Here is a 14,292-nt window from a genome sequence, read left to right on the forward strand (position 1 = left end):
AATTACTGAACCTAAATATACAAGCTTGATAAAAATGATCATTTTAGAAGAATTTTTTTTCTATATAAGAAGTGAAATATATATTCCTCAGTGTGTTACCCTACATGTATATATATATATATACACACACACACACACACACTGCTTGTGATATTGCCATCCATGAATGAATCAACAGAGATACACACACGCATACTATTGATTCATTCATGTTTATTCATTGATGGTAATATCACAAGCAAATACATCACTTTTTCCTTACTAAAAATCAACATCTGTCATTGTTCACACAGGGTATCCGCGGATCCTTAAAAAGTCTTAAATTAGATTTTTAAAATTTAAGGCCTTTAAAAGTCTTAAAAAGTCTTACTTTTACTTATAGGCCGCTGTCGGTAGCCTAAAAGAGGCCTAGAAATAGGGTTTTGTTCCACCAAGTGGGGCACTAATTTTTCTTTTGCTCAATATGTTCAACGTTAATAAAAGGTATCCAAGCAAAAAGTTCTCCACGCATTATCCTGCAGTTAATGAGAAATTGTAATTTATTGGCGCACTATATTGACTGCGTATTGAGACATAAAACTGTTGAGCTAGATTTTCAACCAATCAGCATCGAAAATGTAAGTAGGTCACAGCCGAAATCAAGCCAATATCACTACGCACATGTAAACATGGAGGAGGACGTAAGCAGCGCACCTTCATCTGATGGCGATCAAGCTCGATTAACACCCGTAAAGTGTATTCTTCATGTCGGAAAAGATGGTGGGAAAGGTCCGCAGCCCTTTACTGAAGTCCGATGGGAAAAAATCAAGCATAGGAATGGCTCAAAACGTCGGACACTACGGAGCTAACGTTAGCTATTGCTAATAAACATGTTGCCCTCCTGGACAAACCGGTCTCTGATGTCCCAACAACTACGGGTTTCACCCGGCCTGCTATCGGCGTTTTATAGACGCTTGACTTGTGTGCATGTGTGTGATGGGTAGATTTAGGGGTCGGGTTAATGTGTGTGTGTGTGTGTGTGTGTGTGTGTGTGTGTGTGTGTGTGTGTGTGTGTGTGTGTGTGAGAGAGAGAGAGAGAGAGAGAGAGAGAGAGAGAGAGAGAGAGAGAGAGAGAGAGAGAGAGAGAGAGAGAGAGAGAGAGAGAGAGAGAGAGAGAGAGGCCGCTGTCGGTAGCCTAAAAGAGGCCTAGAAATAGGGTTTCGTTCCACCAAGTGGGGCACTACTTACTTTTTTAACATCAGAAATATATAGAGATTCCTTAGGAAAAAGTTCTCCACACACAACCTTGCAGTTTTTGAGAAAAATTATGCTAAAGGTGCCCATTTTGAAAAAAAGGGAAAACATAGGGAATTTTGCACTTTCAAACCTGTTTATCATATAAACCCAAAAATGCCGAATTACCACTTGAAGTACAAAATAAACCAGTTTGAAATGTGTGATATACCTGAATCTATAGGGACAGTCAACATAAGATTATCAAGAAAACTTCTACTGTAGCATTAACATCCCAATTACTTCTCATTATGTTGTTCCAATTCAAAGGTAATATTTGAGGTAAAATCTGAATAACAAATAGAATTAAGCCAAAATATAATAACAGAGCTGCCAACTCTCTGTGTGTTCATTCACCGTGAGACTCACGCAATTGACACTTTTCACACGCTCTCACGCCACACATCCATTTTCTCACGCACAGAAAAATCGCGAAGCAAAGAGGACACGGAGACCGACAGACTAGACAGAGCAGCAGGGCCGTGCACAGGGGGGTGGCCCGGTGGCTAGAGCCACTGCCCATCTGCCCTCATCAGCTGAGGTGCCCCTCTCGCCCCCCTCCCTAACCCTCCAGAAGATTCCCATAAAAACGTTATGTTATCGCTCCGCTAAAGATCCACTGATTCCGCTAATCCGCTCCGTGTTTTCCTGCTCGCTCCGCAGCGTCACTAGTAGACAAGCATGTGCCCGCTCTCCGACGACAGTTTCAGAATAGAATTTCGTCCCATTCACAGGTCGATTACAAATTACAATCCACATTACAGACAGTAGTCGATCCACAAAATTAGTATTTTGGTAATATGTTTTTGTATTTCTGTCGCAAAATGTTTTGCTCCTGGTCTTCAAATAGTGCTAACAAGTTACAACTCGTGCAACATCCATGTTCTTGGAAGAAAAGCAAATGTGTTTTGTGCCGTTAGCCACCTTGTAACCTACTATACTAAGGTACTATTCATTTAGATTAGAACACATTTAGATAATATATAGTATATCACCTTTTTATTATGTATAATGTTAATATGGTCTCATTAAAATATTATAAATATGATGTATGTTATAGATAGATACTATATCAACTAAGGCAACTGATTATAATGGGAAATATATTTACAGGAGTTAAAGTGTGAAAAACTGTCTGCTAAATATTCTATACATAAGGATTTACCCTCTGGCTTTCTAGAACTTTGATTCAATTTTTGCCATGTTGAATAGGCTTTGTCTTTGCTCTTTCTCACTCTGTTCTTCTAATTTTGTGAAGGCATTGTTTTTTTGTCGACAAAATCTGCAAACAACAGAAAATGTTATTTATTTATTCGTGATTTATTTATTAGTGTTATTTATATTAGATTAGATCAGGTTAAATAATTTGATTGAACAAGAATTCTAATTTTCACTACTCCCAGTGTATGATTGCAGAGCAATGTTTGAAAATTTATGGAGCAACAGATTTTGTGTGAAAATAAATCAGAAAGGTGGTTTGTTTAAAAATCGTATTAATGTATGAGGTGGCAAGGAGGTACACACGGGGTAAAACCAGCATGGTAAGACACACAGTATTGATAAAAATACTTAAGCTAAATTAATATGCTTTTAATAATGTCTAAGTTGATACTTGTTCAAACCAATCACTTTAGTAAAGTTTATAACAATTTTGGAGTTATTTTGATAAATTAAATAATAAATGTTTGTTCAATAAATATAGGCTATCTGTCATAATTTTCATTTTAAAAATACAGAAACAAGATTCTTGAGATCTTTGTATTTAAATTGCTACGTAAGTCTAAAACATTAAAAAATATATATAAAATAGTAGATTAAATCAACTTTGATCAAGTCAATGATCAGCCAAATTTCCAAGTCCATCATCAAAAGCGTTTATGAAAAAAAGTGCTGAGCAGAATTTGTGCCATTGAGTGGTATAAAAGAGAATTAAGTCAAATGCGCATTTTACCCCGGTGTGACTTTATAACTGTTGTAACCTGTATATCATTTCAATTTATACTTTAAGTGCATAATATTAAATTAAATGTCTATACTACTTCCATAGGATGAGGCAGCTCAGAGAGTGAGAGCCCACTGAGCATCAGACAGTTAAACTGGCATTGACATTTAATTATTTAATTGGAAGAGTAATTATAACAACATAACTTGATTTTGCACTAAATCCTAATTGTAATCTTATTGCCCATATAAAATAGTTGTTTTTAATTTTCTGTATTAAGATGATATACTGCCTCATTCAAACTCCTTATAATGCCCCCTTTTTTGGTTTAAGCCACTGCCCCTCAAAATGTCTGTGCACGGCCCTGCAGAGCAGGTTAGTTATGATATGAAAAAAATCTCAGCTCTCAGATTCTGTCAATTTTATTACGAAATTCAAACAATAAATACCGTTTTGGTGTTTGTAATTGATCCCTAGCGGCACGTGACCCGATCATCTCTACGTAAGGAATAATTGACGACAGGCCGTTGAATTATTAGAAAAATAATGCACACCCGAGGTGGTAATGCGGTCACGACGCGAAGCAGAGTGGCCGTTCACCTCGGGTGTGCATTATTTTTCTAATAATTCAACGGCCTGTCGTCAATTATTCCGCTTATACTACAGTTACCACACCTCGAAACATTGTTCAGATTATGTATTTCAAGACGTTTGTAAAGTTTTTGTCATTAAAACGCTCTTGTATGTAGGACTAATTTCTTACGCATCTAATCCCATGCCTCCGTTGCTAATTCCAAAACGTCATTTTAGAGTTAGTAACGGAGGTTTGAGCCACTGATAGCAGACTAATGCTGGGACACACGACTAGCTGACACATTCTCTGACTGTTTTCATCGACTGCAGCAGATTTTAAACACCAACTCTGAACACAGACTGAATGCGCTGAACACGCGTTTGGACATGATCAGTCATAAGAATCAAATAACATTCATAACCGGCCTTAAAGTGTGTCCCCGGCTTTATGCAGTTATTAGAGAGAGATGTGCAATAATGAGACAGAAAAGCATGTGCGTCAATATTATTATTTATTTATTAATTCAATTCGTTTTAATTAATTCGTTCATTCTTTTGTTTCTATTATTGACAGATGACAGTAGACTAGCCAAATAAATGAAACACAAAGCCCTTTTAACAAGTAGGCCAATCAATAATTATTTATTTGTTAAATTATCTGCAATAAAAATCCGTGCTGCAGGACTATCCATTTATTTAGCCTATATTCAGTTTAATTTTCTATTGATTATAGATGGGACTGTATACTTTATTTATTAAAATTAAACTGCATGTTTCCATTGATTGTGAAGCTAGACATTGAAAATTGCAGATCAAGCGCATGGGGCTAAATGCTTTTTCTTGTTATGAATTGTATCCTATTTTCCGTTATTACAGTTGACTACGCGAAGTGATATGGAACTGTAATGCGGTCAAGACCTGCCTGGAACTACTTTAGCTGTGCGTTTCCCTGAAAATAATGCACACCTTAGAACGTTCGTCAATCAGATTCAAGCATTCAACAGCCCTGTAGTATAATAGCTAATAGTAAATAAACACGAATGAACAATGTTGAAAGAAACAGTACAGCTTACCGAAATGTATATTCTTCATACATAATATCGATCAATCAATCAAACAAAGGGGTCAATAAAACAGCTGGAGAACAATTATGTCACATAACATTTACCTCAGGAAAGCCATTTAATGACCATAATATAGGCACGTTAGTTGGCTAGAAAAAGAGCTATAGAGAGTATTTTGCTAAATATGTGTACTATATTACATATTTATTATATTTGTACTTATATAATTAAATAAAGTTGTTATTATAATAAAAAACGCATTATATTTAATTTGAGTTATTTTTAACCTTAAATAATACTACCAGCTGATAGGGCTGTCTGTAGTATTTTTTTTTTTTCTTGAGAAAAATGAACGCCTATCTTGTGTACCTAATATTTATTCAAATGAGTCAATATTAAATCAAATCACAAGAATTGAATTGAAATCGTGAAATTTGTTTCAAGAAATTTGTAAAAAAACAAAAAACAAAAAAACATAGCTTACCAGAAATTGTACCATATAAACACTGTAACATGTTGTTATTAAACCTAATACAATTCAGTTTAGTTACTAAAATGTTTTGACAATCACAATACACTTATTGTGATGCAAGTTTTTTTTTGCAACCCCCCCCCCCCCCAACTCCAATTTAAACTCAAAAGTATACAAAAAAAAAACAACACTTTTAAAAATAACAAATTTAATGGTGAATTGTTAATTTGCATTCACGAGCAGTAACTGCACTACATGTACATATTCACAGGAATGATTATTGTAAACAAGATTTAATTTTGATTTATTTATTTACCTACCCACCTCTCTCTCTCTCTCTCTCTCACACACACACACACACACTAACCCGACCCCTAAATCTACCCATCACGCACATGCACACAAGTCAAGCGTCTATAAAACGCCGATAGCAGGCCGGGTGAAACCCGTAGTTGTTGGGACATCAGAGACCAGTTTGTCCAGGAGGGCAACATGTTTATTAGCAATACACTCTCAGAAAAAAAGGTACACGGTGGTACAAATAATGTTCCTCAAAGAACAGTTTTGTACCTTTTCAATAATAGTACCTTTAATGGTACAGGAAAGACCACTGATGATACTGTTTGGTACCTGTTAAGGTACAATTGAAATGAAGGTACATAATTGTTCTCACATCAAGGGTACAGTTATGGACCAAATTACTATTTCATTCATGATTGGTTGCTGTGTTGAGTATTGTGCATAGCAACAAGACACTGATTGGTCGAAATCGCTTCAGCCACGGAAATTTCCGAACTGACAGCGGGAAGCAGCTACACGGCTGCAGTGCGGTCGAGATTATTTTATCAAACTTGAAGAAGACGAAATTTAAAGGTGAGTTCTTATAATTTATGTATATATTTAGTTCACAAGTCTAAAATATAAATGTTTCAGCCACTTAACGTTATTTTAGCGAGTTGCTTTGCTCCAAATGCTTTTTAGCCATTTGACTTGTAAGTTATAACGTTACACTTTTTAATTTTTTTAATGCAATTATTGACTATTATTAAGTCATCACGTGTACAATATATGGCGTTTGTTCTCCATTATCCACCATAACGTTAACTGTTAAATGTTAACTTTGCTATTAGGCGACATGAAACTGATTGCCCAAGGTTGCTGCAGCCGTTACTGCATTTTCAAATAGACCGGAGAGCGGGAACTTCGGGAAACAGATTACGAGCACGGAGCACCACCACAAGCCATGGCCTCCGCCCTCGTCAGAAGTACTTTGGTGGCTGGACTCGAATTATAAGACGAAGAGAAGAGGAAATTCAAAGGTGGGTTTTATGTTTATGTTTAACCAAATAAAATGTATAAAACGTTACAGCTACTCAACATGATAATAGCGAGTGTAACGTTAAATAGCTTATTTGTACGAATCCAGTCAGTGATAGCCGTCTGCATAATTTTTAAAGCAATTGAGTTTCTGTGTCGTAAGTTCACATTTAAAACATTATTGTTGTAAATGAATGCTCAACCAGAGGTGCCATGCTGGTGTAGCCTACTTTACATTAGTCCACAATGCGGTTTTGGAACAGCGTGATTGAGCGCCAACGAACAGTGCGCAGATAAAATAGTTGATCACTCGTTCTGTTTTTGAATGCGATTAACGTTACCGGATTCTGTCCTAAGTAATATAAAGTTACATGTAATATACTCAGCTAATGTGTCTTTGATTTTTAGATCATGATGGGGTAAACTGCATGGTAAACTGTCAGTGCTGGTCATCTGAAAGTCTTCCTGCGTCCTCAGCTGTGAGGCAAGTATCAGTACAATGTGTTATTTGAGTTTCTTAATCTTATGATATTCTTTTTTCTGATGAGGTTGAATATTTCTAAGACAAAATGTTTGCCATAATGTCAGAGTGATGTCAATCTTGATAAAGCACAGTAACTGCACTTCAAATGAACTCTTCACTTAACTGAAAGTATATTCACCTAAAACTCTGACACTCACAAAGTATGGTAACGTTAGCATACCGGTACCAAATGTCAATATGAAATGTAATGTGTAAAATGGCAATGTATTTCTGTATTTATATTTACATTTTCTATATGATATGTGCAACATCTGGAGCAAAAAAATATTCAAAATCAATAATATAATAATTTGCATTACTACACTAGCTTTAACATAAAATTAAAACATACATTGAATTTTTTTTTAAGTTCAAAAATAGAAAATGAAATGTATTACAGAAATTAGATGTTTAAAATGTTCAAGCAAATATTATAGCAAAACTATAATTTAGGTTATTTTTCCTAGTTGCTTTTACACTCAAAGTTAAGGCACTTGATGCAAAGATCATCTTGGAATCCTTTTTTTAAATCCAGATTGAATTTTGCCACGTTCATCGTGGGTATTTAATAAAAATGCAATCATAAGTGTCTTAACTGTGAGTGTAAATGCAATTAAGGAAAATAGCATTTAAATTATCATTTTGCTACAATTTTACGTTGAACATGTTAAAGGGTTAATTAGTTCACCCAAAAATGAAAATTCTTTCATCAATTACGAGCTTTCTGACCCCCCATAGACAGCTAAGCAACTACCACTTTGATGCTTTAAAAAGTTCCTAAAGTGATTGTAAAACTAATCCATATGAATTGAGTGTTTTAGTCTAAAATTTGTGCTGTATGATGAACAGGTTGAATTTAGGCTTTTATTCATCAATTCACATCAGATAATACGGTAAAAGGAAGCTCTAGCATGTTCCCTTGACATGCGAAAACAAATGAGGTTCATTCTCGTGTGTTGCGCAGCACGTTTGAGAAAGAGGTTTGTTCTCACGTGTCAAGCATGTTCGGTTGAGCTTCTGAAATCTGTTCATCATATAAAGCGATCATGTCTTATGAAAATTTGAACTACGGTAAACTGCTCGATTCAAAAGGATTGGTCTTACGATCTCTTTATGAACTTTTTGAAGCATCAAAGTTTTAGTTGCATGGACTGTCAATGGGGGGACAGAAAGCTCTCAGATTTCATTGAAAAGATCTTCATTTGTGTTCCAAAGATGAACGAAAGTCTTACAGGTTTGGAACAACATGAGAGTGAATAATTAATGACAGAGTTTTTTTAATTTTTGGTGAATTGTGCCTTTAAACATCTCTAATCATTTTGTAATATGTTTAAATTACCGGTATATGTTAAAACAAGTGTAGGAGATGGCTAATTTAATTATATTATTGAATTTGAATTGTCACTTTGCCCCAAACATTGCACATATGGTATGGAAAATGTAAATTTAAATAAGAACATTGCCATTTTATATATTACATTGCCATTTTGCATATTAAATTTCAAAATGTCTTTTGATACCTGAATGCTACCATAATAAAGAGATCGTAAAATAATTTGAATTGAGCAGTTTAGTCCAAGTTTTTCTGTAGAGATACAATCATTTTATATGATGAACAGATTTAATTTAGGCTTTTATTCACATAAAAATATACATCAATTCACACATCAGTTGCGGTAAACGGAAGCTCAATCATGTTTGCTAAACGTGCGAAAACCGATGATGTTCATTCTCATGTGTTTTGCAGCACGCTTGAGCTTCCGCAAGAACCACTGAGGTTTGTTCTCGCTTGTCAAAGCAAGTGCGGTTGAGCTTCTGTTTGTTCAATGTTTAAATGTGAATAAAATCCTAAATTTAATCTGTTTATTATACTAAGCGGTAATCTCTTCAGACATTTTTTACCAAACTTCTCAATTCAAATGGATTAGTTTAACATTTTACTTTTCTGGGTATTTTATATGAAGCTTTAAGTGAATCATTTAAAACTTTGTGGGAAATGTAAAAATGCAGAAAGTTTTTTTGTGTGTGAAAATTGTTTTCTTATCTGCATTTCAGTTATTCCAGAAAATGGACCGAATGCATGCTGTGGTTGATTTAAGGTGTTTCCAGGATTCCTTAAAGGTATAGTTCAGCAATTTTTTTTAATTCTGTCATTAATTATACACCCTCATGTCATTCCGAACCTGTAAGACCATCGTTTATCTTCGGAACACAAATGAAGATATTTTTGATGAAATCCAAGAGCTTTCTGTTCCTCCATTGGTAGCCTACGCAACTAAAACATTCAAGCCCCAGAAAGGTAGTAAAGACACCATTAAACTAATCCAAGTGACTCCAGTGGTTTAACCTCAATTTTATGAAGCGATGTAAGCTTTGTTTTGCCAAAAAAAAAAAAAAGAAGCATAATTTACCTCTATATTTACAAAATAATATAATCTAAAGCACATTCATGGAACAACACCCGGTCTTGAGTCAACACAATTCGCATGCGTCGTAGTGCTCCCCCTAATAAATAAAGTGTTAAATTGTGTTTTTTTGCTAAAACAAAGCACCTGCATCGCTTCATAAAATTGGTTAAACCACTGGAGTCACATGGATTACTTCAATGATGTCTTTCCTATCGTTCTGGGCCTTGAATGTGTTAGTTGCATTGCTCCCAATGGAAGGACAGAAAGCTCTCAGAATTTCATTAAAAATATCTTCATTTGTGTTCCGAAGATGAACAAAGGTCTTACAGGTGTGAAATGACATGAGGGTGAGTAATTAACAAAATAATTTTCAGGTTGAGGTTTTTGAGGTTGTTAATTTGAGGTTGGCTAAGCTGAAATCCGTTATAGAAGCACATTACATGGATGCCAAACGAGATGTTGAAGGATGTGTAGTTCACCCAAAAAATGAAACAGTCAATGGGGCCCCATTGACTTCCATAGTATGAAAAATATTCTATGGAAGTTAATGGGGCCCCATCAACTGTTTAATTTTCGATTCTCAAAATATCTTTTTTGTTCAAGTTAACAGATTTGGAAAAACTTGAGGGCGAGTAAATGACAGAATTTTCAGTTCTAGGTGAACTATCCCTTTAAGTCTAGAAGTGAAATTTGAGCTTGTCATTGGAAGTATAAATTTAATAAATTTACATCTGTCTTTACTAATATTGATTCTTCATTATGTTCAGGAAGAACCGGCTATCTCAACTCACTGTGCAGATCTTGGGAACTTCTTGACTGGACGTGTCTTCAGTGAGAGGAGAATCTTCAGCAGTGTAAAAATGGAGGGATCTGAAATTGCCAAGCAGTTCGGTTGGATGATGGTGTTTTAAAAAGTTAAATAAATGCAAGGGTATTGTGTGAAAAGTGGGGGGAAAAAAACAAGTCTAGCTTTGTTGTAGATAAGAAAATATATTTTATGTACTGTAACATTTTTGCATTTTAAATTCTTTCAAATCTTTTTAAAGAAGTGATATTCTGTTAATTTTGCTAAGTCTTTATTGTATTGTGAAATCTTTGATGTATTTACACAAAGATATACTTTACTGTAAGTTGGAATGAAAGTATTCAAATGTTCATATGAATTTGATATGTATTTACAGAAATTATTAAATTGATGCCTTTTTGATTCAGTTGTTGAATGTGCTTGTTATTCAGTAGAAAAATAGCCTTTCTCGTAGGAACAAATTTGACACAGTTAAGGTACAAAGGGGCTTGTCACTGGGGCGGTACCTTAAGAGATCAAATTTGTACCTTTGATAAAAGGTACAATATTGTACCAACAAGTTTTTAAAAACAAAAGGTACATTTTGGTTTGCCCATGGTACAAATCATGTCCTTTAAGGTACAAACTGGAATGGAACAAATTTGTTCCTCTATATTAAGGTACAATTTTGTACCAGTAAAAGGTACCGCCCCAGTGACAAGGGTTTGTACCTTCTTTGGTACAAAATTGTACCTTTTTTTCTGAGAGTGTAGCTAACGTTAGCTCCGTAGTGTCCGACGTTTTGAGCCATTCCTACGCACATTGCTTGATTTTTTTCCCATCGGACTTCAGTAAAGGGCTGCGGACCTTTCCCACCATCTTTTCCGACATGAAGAATACACTTTACGGGTGTTAATCGAGCTTGATCGCCGCTATCAGATGAAGATGCGCTGCTTACGTCCTCCTCCATGTTTACATGTGCGTAGTGATATTGGCTTGATTTCGGCTCTGACCTACTTACATTTTCGATGCTGATTGGTTGAAAATCTAGCTCAACAGTTTTATGTCTCAATACGCAGTCAATATAGTGCGCCAATAAATTACAATTTCTCATTAACTGCAGGATAATGCGTGGAGAACTTTTTGCTTGGATACCTTTTATTAACGTTGAACATATTGAGCAAAAGAAAAATTAGTGCCCCACTTGGTGGAACGAAACTGAACGATACAGCTCACGTACAGCAGCCTATTATGAAAGGTCTTAAATTTTCGATGGCAATTTGACTTACACATATCTAAATGTTTTCTAAATTAGAACCATCTAATTAGCGTACTTTTTTTATTTATTATTCTTTCTTTGTGGATTTGCTTGTTCACGTGACATTTCGCGTCATTCGCGGCAGCATTACGTCCGTCTCCTACACGCGCGAAACAGGAGAGAAGGAGAAGCGAGTTGGTAAATGTCAGTTCAGTTCTAAGTTCAGTCTTTATGTGCGTAGTGGTGTGCGATCTGCGATGTGTATTGTCTATTATGATATTGTAATCATTGTTTTAACGATGTACGAGGCACTGTGAGCTGACATCGCTTTTGTCTCTCGTGATTTCACTGCGTGATGTGTGCAGTTATAGGTAGGCTATGTTCCCAAATGAGTTTTTGTCTCATATTTATATCATATTATGTTGTTATCATAGACCTACAATATCACATCACAGTGTATCTGCACAATTTTTAAAGTCAAATTTAAGGCTTTTTAAGACCTCTTTAAGACCTGAAGAAATCAAAATTAATACCGTACATTAGGTGTGCGCAATATTGACAAAAATATGTCTCGATATTTTCAAAGTTTTGTTGATAATAATTATATGATATTTTACTGATTGTGTTTTTGTACTGGTATCCCGGCTGGTTTAGGCCTGTTGTTGACAGCAGACCCACGAAGATATTCATATTTTTTATATTCTATAGTGGTCAGTTCACAGTAGTGACAGAAATTAACATTTTTATTAAGGGGCAATATTTTCCACCTTAAATTGATTTCCAGGGGCATTTTCACCTATATATGGACATTGTTTCTAAACGTATTTAGAGGTATGCATCACCTTTTATGTCAAATTCTAACATTCAAATTATATTAGAATAACACAGTACCAATGTCAAAATAAATCATTAAATTAAAATCCATCCTTGCAGTGCAGAGGAGACACAGAAGCGGCATCAAAACTGGCATTAGCCTACTATATTTAGGCCTACACTTCATTTACAATTGCATAAATAAAGCTATTCAATATTTAAATACGAAATGATTTATAATTTTAACATTTTAATTAAAGGATACTTTAAATATGAAACTAAAACCACCAGTAGGTGGCGGCAAGTCACTGTCTTCATAAGCGAGTTGTTGGAGTCAACCGATTTGTTCAAACGGCTGATTCATTCAGAAAACGTGATTGTTCATTGAATCGTTGAAAGGATTCGTTCAAAACGCGGATTTCAGTAAAAAAAAACAAAAAACATTGCTGTCTGTTGGACCACGGCTTCATTATGAAATTCTCGTCGGCGATATAAAGTGAAAATTGACGCAGTGAAAGCAAGCATGAGAGAAACGCGATGTCAGCTCGCACTCGCAGTGCCTCGTACATAGTTAAAACAATGATTACAATATCATCATAGTTCATAGACAACATCGCACACTCCTAAGCACATGAAGAATGAACTTACAATCGAACTGACATTTACTCGTTTTCTTCTCTCCTCTCGCGTGCAGGAGACAGACGCAGGCTGATATACTGCCGTAAGTGACGCGAATTGTCACGTGAACAAGCAAATCCACCAAGATAGATTTAAAAAAATAATACGGCCTACGCTAATTAGATAGTTTTAATTTCGAAAGCATTTAGATAAGTATAAGTCAAAGTGTCATCTAAAATTTAAGACCTTTCATAAGTATAAATAAGACATTTTTTTTTTTTTAATGATTTTTAAGACTTTTATTTTATTAAGGTTTATACAGCTAATTTTGCCCTTCATAACAACTGTGAGGGGGGTGCATTTTTTTATAACTCATCCGTTTAGTTGATTAATATTTAAATTTCTGCATTTAAGGGTGTGGCCACTTGAGTGACAGGTGGGTTGTCGCTGATGTCAATGCTAGCCATTTGTCTGCTGTTACTAGCCGTCACTTCACCTCAGCAAATGTTGCTGCTGAACTTGCCATCTCTGCAGTGTTTGTGCTTTTTTTTCGGGATTATTTCATACAATTTAATACACCCATTACTTGGGTACAAAGCCCACGGCTTAGGATTCAGTCGTTGTCGTCGAGTATCGTTCGAGAGAACAACCAGCGCTGTATTTCAGTTGTTTTCCTCTGTGAACATGCACTAATGGATGTCTGACAATTTCGTTGCTTTTTGGAGTTTTCAAATTTAAAAACGTCAATAAAGGCTTGTTCGTTCTGCTCTCACGGGACAGATAGATTATAATATGCTTATGTACCGTCAGGTGAAATCATGCAGGCGTCGGCGCTTTCTCCGTCTATGCAATAAATGCACATCCTTGAATGAGCGTGGATTTTCTAGCGCATTTACTTGAACTTCACAGGCAATATATCTATGGTTTAAATTTGAGAGGCGGCCAAAATCAGAATTTAAAATGGACTGAATAAGCTCTCTACGAACTTGACGAGCGATGCCGTGCTGACGAAAGAGTGACTGACATGTAAGTTAACGTCACACACTCTCTCAGAGTAATATTAAGTTACTGCATAATACATTTTCAACTAGCAGAATAGTACAGAATCACGATACACAGTCTCACTTGTAGCCATGTCTTTTAACTATTATAATATTTCGAAGGGCAAAAACAGGAACTTTTAATTGGCTTTACATCATCAAGTGTCACTTTAGCGCGAGGCCCTGTGCAGTCGCAGACTTGGTACTG

General features: G+C 35.5%; 1 protein-coding gene and 1 long non-coding RNA gene across 2 annotated transcripts in view; one reads left to right on the top strand and one right to left on the bottom strand.

Moving 5' to 3' along the window:
• The window catches only part of LOC311090940 (uncharacterized protein), an 846,260-nt gene that overhangs the window by 30,727 nt on the left and 801,241 nt on the right, over window positions 1-14,292 (bottom strand). The gene's annotated exons all lie outside the window — the stretch shown is intronic.
• On the top strand, window positions 9,134-10,782 carry LOC311091471. Its single transcript, XR_014608101.1, has 2 exons — window positions 9,134-9,284; window positions 10,339-10,782. It is a non-coding gene; the product is annotated as an uncharacterized lncRNA (long non-coding RNA).

Source organism: Abramis brama, assembly GCF_963993115.1.
Source record: "Abramis brama genome assembly, chromosome: 1".
Lineage (NCBI taxonomy): Eukaryota > Metazoa > Chordata > Actinopteri > Cypriniformes > Leuciscidae > Abramis > Abramis brama.